Here is a 15049-nt window from a genome sequence, read left to right as displayed (position 1 = left end):
TAACAGTATTCTAGAACAAATGAAGCATTAAAACTCACAGATCAGTGTATCCCAAAGAGAAAAAAATGAACATAAATTCATAACCAGAAACATTAGAGTAAAATTTCAGAATACCACAGATGAAAAAGTCCTGAAAACAGCCATAAAGAATGAAAGATCATCACCAAGGGCAAGAGTTAGCATGACAACAGAAGTCTCAGCAGCAACAATGGAAGCCAAAAAACAATGGGATTGGGTATTTATCACATTGAAAGAACGCACAGGTGAACCAAGAAATGTGAACATGCCAAAACTCAAATGTGTTTTCAAACTAAAAAATAATAATAAAGAGGAAATTTACTCCAAAAAATATACTTGAAAACAACTTCTGGAGTCTTCCCTAGTGGTCCAGTGGCTAAGATTCTGTGCTCCCAGTGCAGAGGGTCAGGGTTTGATCCCTGGTCAGGGAACTAGATCCCACATGTTTGTATACCACAACTTAAAAAAGACCCTGCATGCCACAATGAATACTGAGAATCCCACATGCTGCAACTAAGACCCGGTACAGCCAAATAAATAAATGAAGATAAATATTTAAAAAAGAAAAGAAACAATGGAGGCCAAAATAAAGTAGAATCATATTTCTTTAAGGGCTGAGAGGGGGGGAAAAAAAACCTGTTAACTCAGAATTCTATATCCAGAAAAAAAAACAAAAACCTGGAGGATAATGATGAAATAAAGACATTCTCAAATGAAGAAAGACTAAGAGAATCCATTGCCAACAGAGCTGCTCCAAAAGAATTGCTAAAAGAAGTTATTCAGACAGAAGGGAAATGATATGAGCAGGAAACTTGGGTCACTGGGAATAAAGAACAACAGAAATTTTAAATATCCTCTCCTAGTGAATTAAACCTGTTCAACATGTTTGATGGTTGATAGCAAGTATTATAGTGTTACTAGGGCTTCCCAGGTGGCAGGGTAGCAAAGAATCCACCTACCAATGCAGGAGACAAGGGCTAGATCCTGGGTCAGGAAGATTCTCTGGAGGAGGAAATGGCAACCAACTCCAGTATTCCTGCTTGGAGAATCCCATGGAGAAAGGAACCTGGTGGGCTACAGTCTGTGGGGCTGCCGAGTTGGACACCACTAAGTGACTGAGCGCACACACACACATTATAACACTATAATGGGTTTTAATCTATGTAGACGTGATATAACAGGCTGACCTCTGATTCCATCTGCTTCTCTGAAAGCAACTGCTTCTCCCTCTGCTCAGCATGTCTTTTCTCTGCCATGTGGCTTCTAGTTTTTTTTGTAACTTCTGTTTCCTGTGGTCATCTTGGCTTCTCTGCTTCTCTCCATCTTTGATGCTATGGCTACTGCCTGATCTCTGTGGTTTCCATACCGTTGCTGCCACCACAACCATACACACTCACAGCACAGTGAGAGACTAGCCCTGTTCCTTCTGGTTTGGTCAGTTGTTCCACTAAAGTGTAACTCTTAGGGTCCTAGACAGCTTATTATTTGCCTGTGGCTGAACAGCAGTTTCATTTTGTGTAAAGTAAGAACACCCAGAGCTTCCCCTCAGCACAGGCTGTGGATGGACACTATTTCCTTCTAAGGGGATGGCAGGCATGATGGCTGCCAGGTGGAGTACAGCTGCACTAAACTGTCAGTCTGAGAACCATGTCATGCACTTTCACCCTTCTAGGCCCTTATATGTTCTATTCTTTCTTCCTGGAATGTCTTTTCCTCTTCTCTGCCCAGAAAACTTTAAAACCCAGCACAACTCACTCCTTTTCCCCATGAGTCCTCCTTGCCCATTATATCCATTCTATTCAAGCATTTAATATGCTGTTTGACCCTGTCTATGCATTTGTCTCCCCAAGCTTTTGGGATTCAGGAGATACTCATTGCTATTTTCATTACCAAACATGTTCATTCATACATTCAGTTAGTCATTCAACAAACACTAATTAAATGTCCACTGTGTATCAGTCACTGTATCAGGTATTGGGATGCAAATGTGGACAAGGCAGACAGAATCTCTCCCCCCTTGGAGATTAGTGTGTGTTGCACCGTGTGGTACATAGTAAATGCTCAATAACTTATTTTGAATTGAATTGCACTTGCTTATAGTTCCTCTACCAAAGAAGAACTTTTGGCAGGTAACTTTTGACCTTTCTCAGACATCAAAGCCTTACACATGCAAAGCAGTGGACAGTAAAGTGGGCCATAAGGTACCCGTCTACAATTTCAAGAGGTTCTTCAAACTTTTTTTTTAATCTTCTCTTTTAGTGTTTATTTGGCTGTGTCAGGTCTTAGTTGCAGCATGCAGGCTCTTCCTTGCAGCGCGAGGGCTCCTCTAGCTGTGTCGCACGGGCTCTAAAGCACTCATGCTTAGTTGCCCTGCAATATGCGGGATTCTAGTTCCCCAACCAGGGATCGAACCTGCATCCCTGCACTGGAAGGTGTCTTCTTAAGCACTAGAGCACCAGGGAAGTCCTGGTGCTTCAAACTTGACTTAATCAAAAACCAACTTGATCACATGTCCCCACATCTCTGTAAATGACTCCATCATACACCTACTTGCCCCATTCAAGAACCAGGGAGTCATACTGAATCAATCTCTTTTGCCATCTCTCCCTCTTCTCTGCCCTCTCTCTCTCTCCTTTCTCTCTCCCTACCATCACCAATGGAACAACAGTCTTGACAATTCCACTTCCTTAGCATCTCTTTCACCCTCCCCCATCTCTATTCCTGCTAACCCTGCCCTGTTTCTGGTCCTTATCATCTCTCACCAGCACTCCAAAGAACTTTTCTCATGGGTCTCCTGTTTCCTTTGCAACCATATCACTTATCTCTTCCTGGCCCCAACCTCATGGATTTCCCTGAAATTTCACCAGCATCCTGGAACTCTTGCTGTCTATTTGCCCAGAATGCCTACCTTCTCCCCAACTCTCCTCCATCTCTGCCAACCTGGCAGATGCCTACTCAAATTTCAAGACTCATTTCAACTTGCTCCCCAAGCAGTCTCTTCTGTCTTCCCAACATAAACTGACCTCTCCCTGCCTTGTGCTCCACATCCTATACAGAATTCATTCTTCACAGTAGTACACAGTTGCATTTTATTTTTTTTTATCATTTTGTTTCCCCCACCAGGTTAGGAACTCCTTGAGGGCACAAATTGCATTTTCTTAATGGCTTGTGTATAATAAGGGCTTCCCAGGTGGCTCAGTAGTAAGAATTTGCCTGCCAATGCAAGGAGATGCAGGAAATGTGGGGTTTGCCCCTGGGTGGGGAGGAGTGGAGGAGGAAATGTCAACCCACTCCAGTATTCTTGCTTGGAGGATCCCATGGGCAGAGGAGCCTACTGGGCTACAGTTCATAGGGTCACAAAGAATCCACACGACTGAGCACGCAAGCATATAATAGGTACTCAGTAAATACTTTGTGAATGAATCCAGTAAACAAACAAAATACTTTCCTATCTTTACCCTTCTTTTTCTGTGAAACAAACAACCAGTCCTGGGGAACTTCCCTGGTGATGCAGTGGTTGATAAGAATCTGCCTGCCAATTCAGGACGTGGGTTTGATCCCTGGTCCAGGAAGCTCTCACGTGCCACAGAGCAACTAAACCCAAGCGCTGCAACTAGTGAGCCTGCTCATCACAACTAGAAAGTAGTCCCCGTTTGCCTTCAACTAGAGAAAGCCTGCATGTAGCAGTGAAGACCCAATGCAGCTGAAAATAAACAATAAATGATATGTAAAAATTACTAGCAATGCAAAGAGGCAAGAAAATATTACCAATAATCCGAAGAAAATAAAGTCAATGGAAGCAGACCAGATATGACAGAGATGATGGAATCAGAAGACAAGGGCTGTAAAACAACTATTGTAAGTATTACAATAAGATAATAAAGAGGGAATTAAAGATACAAAATAATAAAATGGTAGATCGAGATAAGATAAATATAACTACAATAAACATTTCACGAGACACATGGACTCACAGATTTAATAACACACTCTTCTGTGCATGCATAATAGGATAATACAATGATCACAGTCTCAAACATTGCTGCTGCTGCTGCTGCTAAGTCACTTCAGTCGTGTCTGACTCCATGGGACCCCATAGATGGCGGCCCACCAGGCTCCCCCATCCCTGGGATTCTCCAGGCAAGAACACTGGAGTGGGTTGCCATTTCCTTCTCCAATCAAAAATTGCTACTGGGGATGTAAATAGATATCGTCCTTCTGAAGGGCAATTTGGTAACATCTAACAAGATCACAGGCTTCCCGGGTAGCTCAGACAATAAAGCATCTGTCTGCAATGCGGGAGACGCAGGTTCAATCCCTGGGTCAGGAAGATCCCCTGGAGAAGGAAACAGTAACCCACTCCAGTACTCTTGCCTTGAAAAATTCCATGGATGGAGGAGCCTGATGGGCTACAGTCCATAGGGTTGCAAAGAGTTGGACACGACTGAGCAACTTCACTTCTTCAACAAGATCACTAGTGCATCTACCCTGTGAACCAGCAGTAATGTTTCTGAGAATTTATTATTCAAATCTACTTGCACACAGGCAAAATAATGTGAGGGGAAGGTTAATCATCTCCTTGTTTGCTTTAGCAAAAGATTGGGGGGAAAACTTAAATGTCCATCATTAGATGACTGGTTAAGTATATCATAGTAAATTTATTCAATGGAATATTCTACACTTCTAAAAAGAATGAGGAAGTACTCTGTTCTGATACAGAAAGATTTCCAAAATACAAATTCAAAAGCCAAAATTAAGAATGGTGTGTTTACTATGCTCTCTTTACATGCATTCATTTTGCTGGCTTGTTCATGAGAAACTCTAAATCATATGAGAAATGAATACCATGGTCTCCAGGAAAGATGTGTGTAGGAACTAGAAAGATTGGAACAGGAAGAAGGTTTTCATTCTCTACCTTTATATTTATTCTTAAAATTGAAGGGAAACTAAAGCAATTATAAGTTCTTGGAGACAGTAGGTATTAGTACTATCTTATAGGAAATGATTTGTCTTTAGGGGGCCAGAAACATAAAAATATCCATGACCTTTTCCCCATTAATTCTTCTCCTGGAAATTTACTCTCCAGAAGGACTTCAATAGGGACTTCCTTGGTGGTCCAGTGGTTATGAATCTGCTTTCCAATCAATGCAGGGGATGCAGGTTTGATCCCTGGTGGAGGAACTAAGATCCCACATGCCACACAGCCAAAAAAAAAAAGAAAGTTGAACTCATAAAAACGAAGAATAGAATGGTGTTTGCTAGGGGCTGGGGGATATATATATCTAATGTATAACACAGTGACTATAGTTGATAATGCTGCATTGTATGATTGAAATTTATTAAGAGAATAGAACTTTAGTGTTTGCACCAAAATAAATTTGTTGTTGTTGAGCAGCTCAGTCATGTCTGACTCTTTGTGACCCCATGGACTGCAGCACACCAGGCTCCTCTGTCCTCCACTATCCACAGAGTTTGCTCAAATTCATGTCCATTGAGTTGGTGATGCTATCCAACCATCTCATCCTCTGCCGTTCCCTTCTCCTTTTCCCAAATAAATAAATAAATGATAAATATGTGAGATGATGGATGTGTTAACTCAATCATGGGAATCACTTCACAACATACATGCATAATCAAATCATTACAGTGTACACTTTAAATCTATTAATATTAAAAATTTATTTATCAATTATATTTCAATAAAGCTAGAAGAAATATTTGGGAGCCAAAGTACTCTTATGGGGGTTAGCCACTTCCATATCCTCTGATATAGCTTATTGTACATGTGTACCATTCTCTCATTTACTTACTAAATATGGCATGCTAGATTTTTTCCTTCATGCCAAAACAATTCATATCCAATGCAGAAAATGTAGGTAATGTGGATAAACAAAAGAGAAGAAAAAATAATATGAAAATCACCCAAAATTTTACCACCCAGCGATGTTACGTTTTTGTACACTTCCTTTCCGTGTAACCAGGGAGGAGACCTACAGTGCATACTCCTCCTTCTAAAACAATTTCCCCTCTTATAGCCCCTGCTGCTAATGCTGCCTTAGTTTATACCACATAACTCCATCCCACAGGTCACCAGGATTAGACACCCTCCCTGTATTAGTCAGGGTTTAGTCAGGAAAGCAGACACCACCCTGGGTTTTTCAAACCAAATAAAGGAAATTGGTTCCACGGGAAATGGAAAAGCTGAGAAGCCAAACACAGGATGGTGAGGAGACTGAAGGTTAGCAACTGGCCAGAAACAACTGCTGCTCTAGGCAGAAGGGACAGCAGGAGAAGGAGGTTTTATCAGACCACAGAGTTTGGGGCCAGTCAGAAGGAGCCAGAACCAAGGAGGGGGATTTCCAGGGAACTGGAATCACAGAGGCAGGGTCTGTTTGTTGGGGAGAGGAGACTTCTTGGGAGAGAAGTAGCCACAGTCAAGGACCTCACAGCAAGAGAGAAAGAGGGGGAACTATCCCAGCCTTTTCCCTCCTCCTGTTCTCCAACCATCTGTCTTCTCTTGGCCGAACTTACCTAGAAGGCTCTGGGCTAAGGAGCCTGAGGAGTGATGGGGAAGGGGACAAGGGAAGGGGGATGCAAGTGAGTACAAATAGGCAACTGGCCAGGAATTGTCTAAAAGCAGCCAATCAACAGGTTAGCCACACATCACCTATGTAGTATTCTTTCTTTTTTTTTTTAGTTAATTAATTAATTTTGGCTGCACCAAGTCTTAGTTGCAGCTTGCAGGATCTTCCATCTTCCTTGCAGCATGTGGGATCTTTAGTTGCAGCGTGTGAACTCTTAATTCCCATACCAGGGATTGAACCCGGGCCCCCTGCATTGGGAGCACGGAGTCTTAGCCACTGGACCACTAGAGAAATCCTACCTATATAGTATTCTTACCAAAAAGGTTTAAGCTGAATCTAATCAAGAGGAAATAATCAGGCAAATCAAATTGAAAGAAACTGTGCAAAACAGCTGGCTTAGCCTCTCCAGAAAGTCAATGTCACAAAAGATGAAAAATATCCAGAGAACTTGTCTAAATTAAAGGACATTAGGGAGACATGAAAACTAATTTCTGTGTGTGCTCATTATTTGAATACTGGATCCAAAAAAATCATATGTCAATTGTGGAAATATGAATCTGAGTAGCAGATTAGATTACAGTTGTATATAATTGCTAAACTTCTTGAGTGTGACTGTTTGACTGTGGTTATGCAGGAGAATGCCCTCTGTTGTTATGCAGGAGAATGCCCTCGATCTCAGGAGATATATACCAAAGTATTTGATATCTTCAACTAACTGCATACATATATACATGGAGAAAGAAAATGTGATCAAGCAAATGTAGCAAATGATAAAATCAGTGACTCTAAAGAAAAGGTCTATAGACTTTCAATGTACTATATGTGCGACTATTCCAAAAGCTGAACATTTTTCAAACTAAAAACTTGAGGAAAAAAATAGGCTTTGACCAGTGGCATAAGGTGAAAAAGATGAACTGAACCAATCAGTTCTTAGGAATTTGAATCTAAAAGCATAAAAAGAAACTGCTAGCTCCAAGGGAGGTGGGTACGCTGCTGATGTGGCTGGCTGGTGGGATGGTGGATGAAGAAGAGAATCCTGCCTTTGAGGAAGAAAGTGAAGAAATTGGAGGAGGTACAGAAGATGGACAGGGTAAAAGAAAGAGACTTTTTTCTAAAGAATTAAGGTGTATGATGTATGGGTTTGGAGATGACCAGAATCCTTATACTGAATCAGTAGAATTCTTGAAGACCTTGTCAGAGTTCATCACTGAAATGACTCATAAGGCAAAGTCAATTAGAGGAAGTCATGGTCAGGTACAAGTTGAAGATATCATCTTCTTGATTCAAAAGGATCCAAGAGGCCTTTGATCTCGTTGGTGGGGCTGGGGGCATGCGAGCTGCACCCCGCGGGACAAGTCGCTGGCGGCGCCCGACAGAGCAGCAGAGGAGAGAGCATGGAGCTGGAGAGGATTGTCAGTCAGCCCTTCTTGCCTTTGTCCAGACGCACCTCCCAGAGGCCGATCTCAGCGGCTTGGATGATGTCATCTTTTCCTATGTGCTTGGGGTTCTTGGGGACCTGGGCCCCTCAGGCCCATCAGAGGAGAATTTCGACATGGAAGCCTTCACTGAGATGATGGAGGCCTATGTGCCTGGCTTCGCCCACATCCCCAGGGGTACAATAGGGGACATAATCCAGAAGCTCTCAGGGCAGTTGAGTGGTGCCAGGAACAAAGAGCCCCTGTAGCGGCCTGAAAAGCTCAAAGAAGAGACGATGTCTTCTGCTGGGGACACCCAAGATGAGGCAGCCGGCCCTGAGGAAGAGCTGCTGCCAGGGGTGGACGTACTCCTGGAGGTTTTCCCCACCTGTTCAGTGGAGCAGGCCCAGTGGGTATTGGCCAAAGCTCAAGGGGACTTGTAAGAAGCTGTGCAGATGCTGGTAGAGGGGAAGCAGGGGCCTCCAGCCTGGTATGGCCCCAACCAGGACCTGCCTAGGCGTCTCAGAGGCCCCCCAAAAGATGAGCTGAAGTCCTTCTTCCTGCAGAAGTACATGATGGTGGATAGTGCAGAGGATCAGAAGATTCACTGTCCTATGGCTCCTAAGGAGGCTCCCAAGAAGCTGATCCAATACATCGACAACCAGATAGTGAGCACCAAAGGGGAGCGATTCAAAGATGTGCGGAACCCTGAGGCTGAGGAGATGAAGGCCACATACATCAACCTCAAGCCGGCCAGAAAGTACCGCTTCCACTGAGGCACTTGCCAGACTCTGCCCGAGCCATCTAGGCACAGATCCCAGAGGGATGCAGGAGCCCTACACACCACACAGGGCCAGCCCTAACTCCTGTCCCCCTTCCTTCCCAACTTCCTTGCTCTACAGTGTTAACCTCCTCTTGGAGCTGCCACAGGCACAGTAAAGGTAGCCCCAGGAAGGTGAAAAAAAAAAAAAAAGGATCCAAGAAAGTTTGCTAGGGTTAAAGACTTGCTTACTATGAATGGCAATTTGAAACGTGCTAGAAAAGCATTTGATGAAGCAAACTATGGATCTTGACACCTATTGTACTTTCTGAAGCTTCATTATCTTCTGGGGAAACCATACTTAGTAACTATATTTTCCACAGTAAGGTCCTGATACCTAACCATGTGAATGAAAAACAGAGAACCACAAAGTTTTCAGGTTTTATTTTCACATATTCAATTTTAGAATGATATATGAGCCTTTAATTGTCTGCCATTGTATTACCATACTTGAATTACTTATTGGATTTTAATGACCACATGTAAGTCAAAGTATCTTTGGTTTGCAAATCATTCAGTTTCTTCTGACTCTTGACCATGTCGATGAATTAATATTTATATAAGGCAATGGCACCCCACTCCAGTACTCTTGCCTGGAAAATCCCATGGACGGAGGAGCCTGGTAGGGCTGCAGTCCATGGGGTCGCTAAGAGTCAGACACGACTGAGCGACTTCACTTTCACTTTTCACTTTCATGCATGGAGAAGGAAATGGCAACCCACTCCAGTGTTCTTGCCTGGAGAATCCCAGGGACAGGGGAGCCTGGTGGGCTGCTGTCTATGGGGTTGCACAGAGTCGGACATGACTGAAGCGACTTAGCAGCAGCAGCAGCAGCCATTAATTATATTGTGCCATTGTAGGTTGTACTGTAGCTGTTTAATATGTGAAATCTAAATGGCACCTTTGACTTTGATAGCTAAGATGTGTTTCATGTATTTCTAAAGCTTTTAGACTATAGTAGTGTAAGTTATTAAAAGATAGTGAACTGGTTTGTTTCTTTTAAGGAGAAAATGATATTAGAAAATACAGCCTCTTGTAGGAATGTTTATTTGCCTTAAGATAATGTGTTTTAATACTCTTCTTTAGATAACAAGAGTAATTTGATTTTAATTTTTTATTTTTTGAGAAACTAAAAATTTCCTATGAATGTTTCTGTGTTGGAAGACTTACTGGATTAAAAATCTTTGGGGTTTATATACACTATTTGTCAGATTTTAAAAGAACTCATTTCCCCAGGTCAGATTATAACTTCTGAAAGTGCTTTCAGTAGCAGGAATGGTATTGCTGAAAAAGTTGATTGCAGGTAAGCATTTGGGGTTTCATTAATGTATTTGTTAGCATTTATTTATTGTGAAAGTGTGTACTTGACTAAAACCATGTGTGGCTATGGAAACCACTTTTGTAGTTCAGGATATACAAATTTTGTGTGTATTTAGCTCATTGTATTATTCCTGTACTTAGCTTAAAGTAAGGATTAAAATTGCATCTAAAGGGATCACTGGATACTACTCTTTGTGAAACTGAATGTTTTGTGTGCCACTTATAAACATTATCTATGAATCAGTACTTAGGAAGATTTCACTTTCTTAACCTATTAATATAAGGAATAAAATATGAAAAATTAAAAAGATTACTTAAAAAAGAAAGAAACTGCTAGTTAGCAATATAGTTGTAGGTGACAGAAAAACACGGCTGGAGTTAAGTGAAAGAAAATGAAAGTTGCTCAGTCACGTTCAACTCTTTGTGACCCCATAGACTGTAGCCCACCAGGGATTGTCCATGGGATTGTCTAGGCAAGAATACTGGAGTGGGTTGCCATTTCCTTTTCCAGGGGATATTCCTGACCCAGGGCCATCTGAGCCACCTGGGAAATCCAGCGCAACAACAAACTAGGGAATTCCCCGATAGTCCAGTGGTTAAGACTCCGTACTTCTGCAGCAGGGCAACAGGTTGGATCCCTGGTTGGAGAACTAAGATGCTGCATGCTGCAAGGGCAAAAACAGAAACAAAATAAAAAGTCCCAACAAACTAAAATTATATGCAAATCAAAATTATGTGGTGGGAGAATGCTACATAGCACTGTTTGAAAAACAGCAGCCAAGTATTCTTTCCATCTCTGTAAGCACATGCCACTTCCCCCATCAGGAGGTGAAGTCTATTTCTCCTCTCTGATATGAACTTGCTTTGGCCAAAGATATGCAGCAGAAGTGACACAGTGCCAGCTCTGGACCTAGAGCTGAAGGCGCCTGACTGCTTTATTCCTCTTGGAGCCTTGAGTCACCATGTAAAGAAGCCCTGCTGGAGAGACTGGTCCAGCCAGCTCCCAGCTATTCAGAAGCCACACTTGTCAGTGAAGCCAGCATCATCCTCCAGCCCCAGTCAAGCTGACCCAGCCAACACCTGACAGAGCAAGGATGAGCTGTCCCTGCCAATCCCTTCCTAAATCACAGTATCATGAGTCAATAAATAAATGGCTATTGTTGTTTTGAGTTAAAGAATTTGGGGGAGGTTTACTATGTAGCCAATAGGGAACAGAGTAGACAATCAAGGACACAGAGATGCCTATAAGGAGAGTGAAAAAATTCCTGAGTTTTATCATTCTAGATCATTCCACAGGTAGACTCGAAACAACCCCCACTCCTTTCTTGAGTTAAATTAAGCAGGGAGGGATGGATTGGGAGTTTGGGATTAGCAGATGCAAACTATTATATAGAGAATGGTCCTAAAGTATAGCACAGAGAACTATATGTGATAAACCATAATGGAAAAGAACATGAAAAAAAATATATATATAACTGAATCAATTTGCTGTATAGCAAAAATTAACACAACAATGTAAATCAACTATACTTCAGTAAATTTTTTTTAATGAATTAAGCAGGTCTCTGTTCCCTGTAATAGAATTAGCCAGACACAAATGTCCCCTCCTATCTTTTCTCTTTGCAGATGTTTTCATTTTTCAAAGAGTCTGATGAATATCTCTTAGTTGTGCTTGTCCTCACTCATTTCCTTATTTATTAACAGCACCTGATTTTTTCAACGGTTTGTTGTGAAATGCATCATCAAATAAAAGGGGGGATAAAATCATTCATGCAACCTAAATATAATTATAGTATAAACAACCATCTACTAAGTTTGAGATATAAAACAAAGCCAGTCTTTCCAAACTCTCTGTTTAGTCCTCAACTGCAGTCTCTTCTCTACCTCCCAGGACGAAACACTGTGATGACTTCTGCATTGATCATTTTTTCTCTTCATTTTTCCACCTAGACATTTTTCCCTAAACATGACTTAGTTTTGAAAATCTGAGTAGCAAGCACCAGTGAAGGAGGGTAAGGAAAGGGTGATGCTGCAAATGTTGAAGGAGATGAACTCAACTGTCTCTGGGTCATTGTCTGGGCTTCAGCTTCCTTGAGCATTTACAAGAGACTTTTATAGGAAAATCATTGAGGAAGACGATGAGTAACACTGGGCATGGGGCTCAGCACCGTTGAGACATGAGGCAGTGCCGCAGCATGGGCCAGTGTTTAGGTGTTCAGCCAGGACACAGTCAGAAGGAAAGGCTGTTCTGTATCTTCTGTTCACCAGGACTTGCCCTCCAACTCTTCCAAGAGGTCAAAGCAGAGCATTTCTAGACACTATCCACAGCAGGTCAGGCAGCAGGGCATGCAAGAGTGATGAGCGGATTGATGAAGTTCAGAGAAAAATTTGGGCCAGACTCTCTGGGCATTTTGTCCTTGATTTAAAAGTCTGTATGAGAGTGGGGTAGGGGGCGATGGTGGTGGCGGCCCTCCACCATTTGTCTCCCTCTGGGGTGGTACTGCTTCAATCTGTTTCCTTCCGAATCTAGCACACAGCTGTCATCCTCAGGTCGCCCATCATCCTCAGATTCCTTTCACCTTTCTCCTGTGTCAGATGCCTATTTACAGCATTCCATGCTGGAGGAGGAAATGGCAAACTACTCTAGTATATTTGCCTGGAGAATCCCATGGACAGAGGAGCCTGGCGGGCTACAGTCCATGGGGTCACACAGAGTTGGACATGACTGAGTGACTGAGCATGTATGCACGCCTTCCTTAGTTTATTCTCTTGTTCAAAAAGCACAGCTTCCAGTAGCTTCTTCAGAAAGCATGCATGGGAGGGAAATGCATCCTTGAAATCTTGCCTATCTGAAAATGTCTTTATTTACCCTCAAATTTGACTGATAATTTAGTTAAGTGGAGAATTCTAGATTGGAAATCATTCTGCTTCAATATTTTTTAAAGATTTGCTTTATTATTTTTTTAGCTGAGCTGGGTCTTCATTGTGGTGAATGGGTTTTTTCTAGTTGCAGTGTGTGGGCTCAGCAGCCCCTCAGCATGTGGGATCCTAGTTCCCCAACCAGGGATTGAACCCAAGTCCCCTGTATTGGAAGGTGGATTCTTAACTCCTGGACCACCAGGGTAGTCCCTGCTTCAGTATTTTGAAGGCATTGCTCTGCTGCTTCCAGTGTTATTCACTGAAGTATGAAAAGTCAAACCTAATTCCTGATCTCCATCTCTTTTTCTCTCTCAAAGATTTTTAAATCTCTTTGGCCCTGTGTCCTGAAATTTCATGATGATGTGTCTGGCTGGGTGGGACTCTTTTCATCCTTTTTTCTGGGCATTCGAAGGACCCTTCAGTCTGGAAACTCATGTCCTCGAGCTTGGTAAATTTTTCTGTACTGTTCTATTGATGGCTCAGACAGTAAAGAATCTGCCTGCAATGCGGGAGACCTGAGTGTGATCCCCGGGTTGGGAAGATCCCCTGGAGAAGGGAAAGGCTACCCACTCCAGTATTCTGGCCTGGAGAATTCCATGGACTACACAGTCGGAAAGAGGTGGACACGACTGAGCAACTTTCACTTTCACTTTTGTTGATGACTACCTCCTTTAAATGTTCTCTGTTCTGTCTAGAGCTCCTATTATTCAGATATTGAACCGCCGAGGCTTATACTCTAATATTCTCATCTTTTCTCTCCTATCCATCTCTTCATCTTCTTCAGGATTTTTTCAAGTTTATCTTCCAACTCTTCTATTACTTTTTTCAGGTCTACTATCCTGCCTTAATTTTTAAGGCTCTTTTTTATTCTCTTAATATTTATAAATTATATAATCCTGTTCTTACAACAGGCCTCCCAGGTGGTTCAGTGGTAAAGAATCTGCCTGCCAATTCAGGAGACACAGGCGACTCGGGTTTGATCCCTGGATCAGGAAGATCCCCTGGAGAAGGAAATGGCAATCCACTCCAGTATTCTTGCCAGGAAAATTCCATCAGAGGAGCCTGGTGGGCTATAGTCCATTGGGGTCACAAAGAGTTGGACATGACTGAGTGAGCATGCATACGTGTCCTTACAACATGAATTTGATATATTCTCTTATCTTTAGGAATGTATTAGTGAGAGATTTTTAAAGTATTTTTACCCCTGTACCCTGTGTGGTTGTTTTGGTGTGTTTTTTATTTTGTTTTTAACTCTTACCTTCAATGTCAGAAGCAGCATCTGATTCTTTTGCAGGGAACTTGCTTCCAATCACATTTTCAACCCATACAAGTGGACTTACCATTTGCTAATTCTTTTGTCCTGAATAATATACTTAACTTGCCTGGGCTTTAGTTTCTTCATCACTTAAATGAGGATGATGATAGAATCTATTTTATTGGGGTTGTCAAGGATTAAGTAAAATAATACAGAGGACACTGATTAAGTGCCTTTTCAAGCTTGGGAAGTCTAAATTGTCCAAGGTTACACATCTAATCATAGAAAACTCAGACTTAGATTTATGATTTGACACATAATTAGTACTCCATAAATTTTACTATTATGTAATAATAGTTTAGAAGAGAGGAGCACACAATCCAAGCCTGGCCAAAGAGATTCAGCACTGGGATTGTTACTGGAATGATTTGAAAGGAAAGACTCTTTTCTTATTAGGTTATTAAATTGATAAAACACCATCCCAGAGCTGCTACTAGCCTTCTGTGATGGTTAATGTTTTATGTCAAATTGACTAGGCACTGGATGCCCAGGTAGCTGGTTGAACCTTATTTCTGGGTGGTCTGTGAAGACGTTTCCAGAAGAGACTAGCATTTGAATGAGTGGGCTGAGTAAAGCAGAAGCCCTTCCCCAATGTGGGTAGCCTTATCCAACCCACTGAGGGCTGACTAAAACAAAAAGGTGTGAAGAGGTTGCACTT

The 15049-nt window shown here is 42.1% G+C and overlaps 1 long non-coding RNA gene and 2 pseudogenes across 5 annotated transcripts in view; 2 read left to right on the top strand and 1 right to left on the bottom strand.

The window, feature by feature from the left end:
• The window catches only part of LOC102398273, a 111962-nt gene that overhangs the window by 56730 nt on the left and 40183 nt on the right, over positions 1-15049 (bottom strand). The window lies entirely within an intron of this gene.
• On the top strand, positions 7617-9090 carry LOC102396680 (annotated as a pseudogene).
• LOC102396376 lies at positions 7997-8971 on the top strand (annotated as a pseudogene).

This window comes from Bubalus bubalis, chromosome 3 (genome assembly GCF_019923935.1).
Source record: "Bubalus bubalis isolate 160015118507 breed Murrah chromosome 3, NDDB_SH_1, whole genome shotgun sequence".
NCBI classification, from domain to species: Eukaryota; Metazoa; Chordata; class Mammalia; order Artiodactyla; family Bovidae; genus Bubalus; species Bubalus bubalis.
This window is presented reverse-complemented; position numbering and strand designations above follow the sequence as displayed.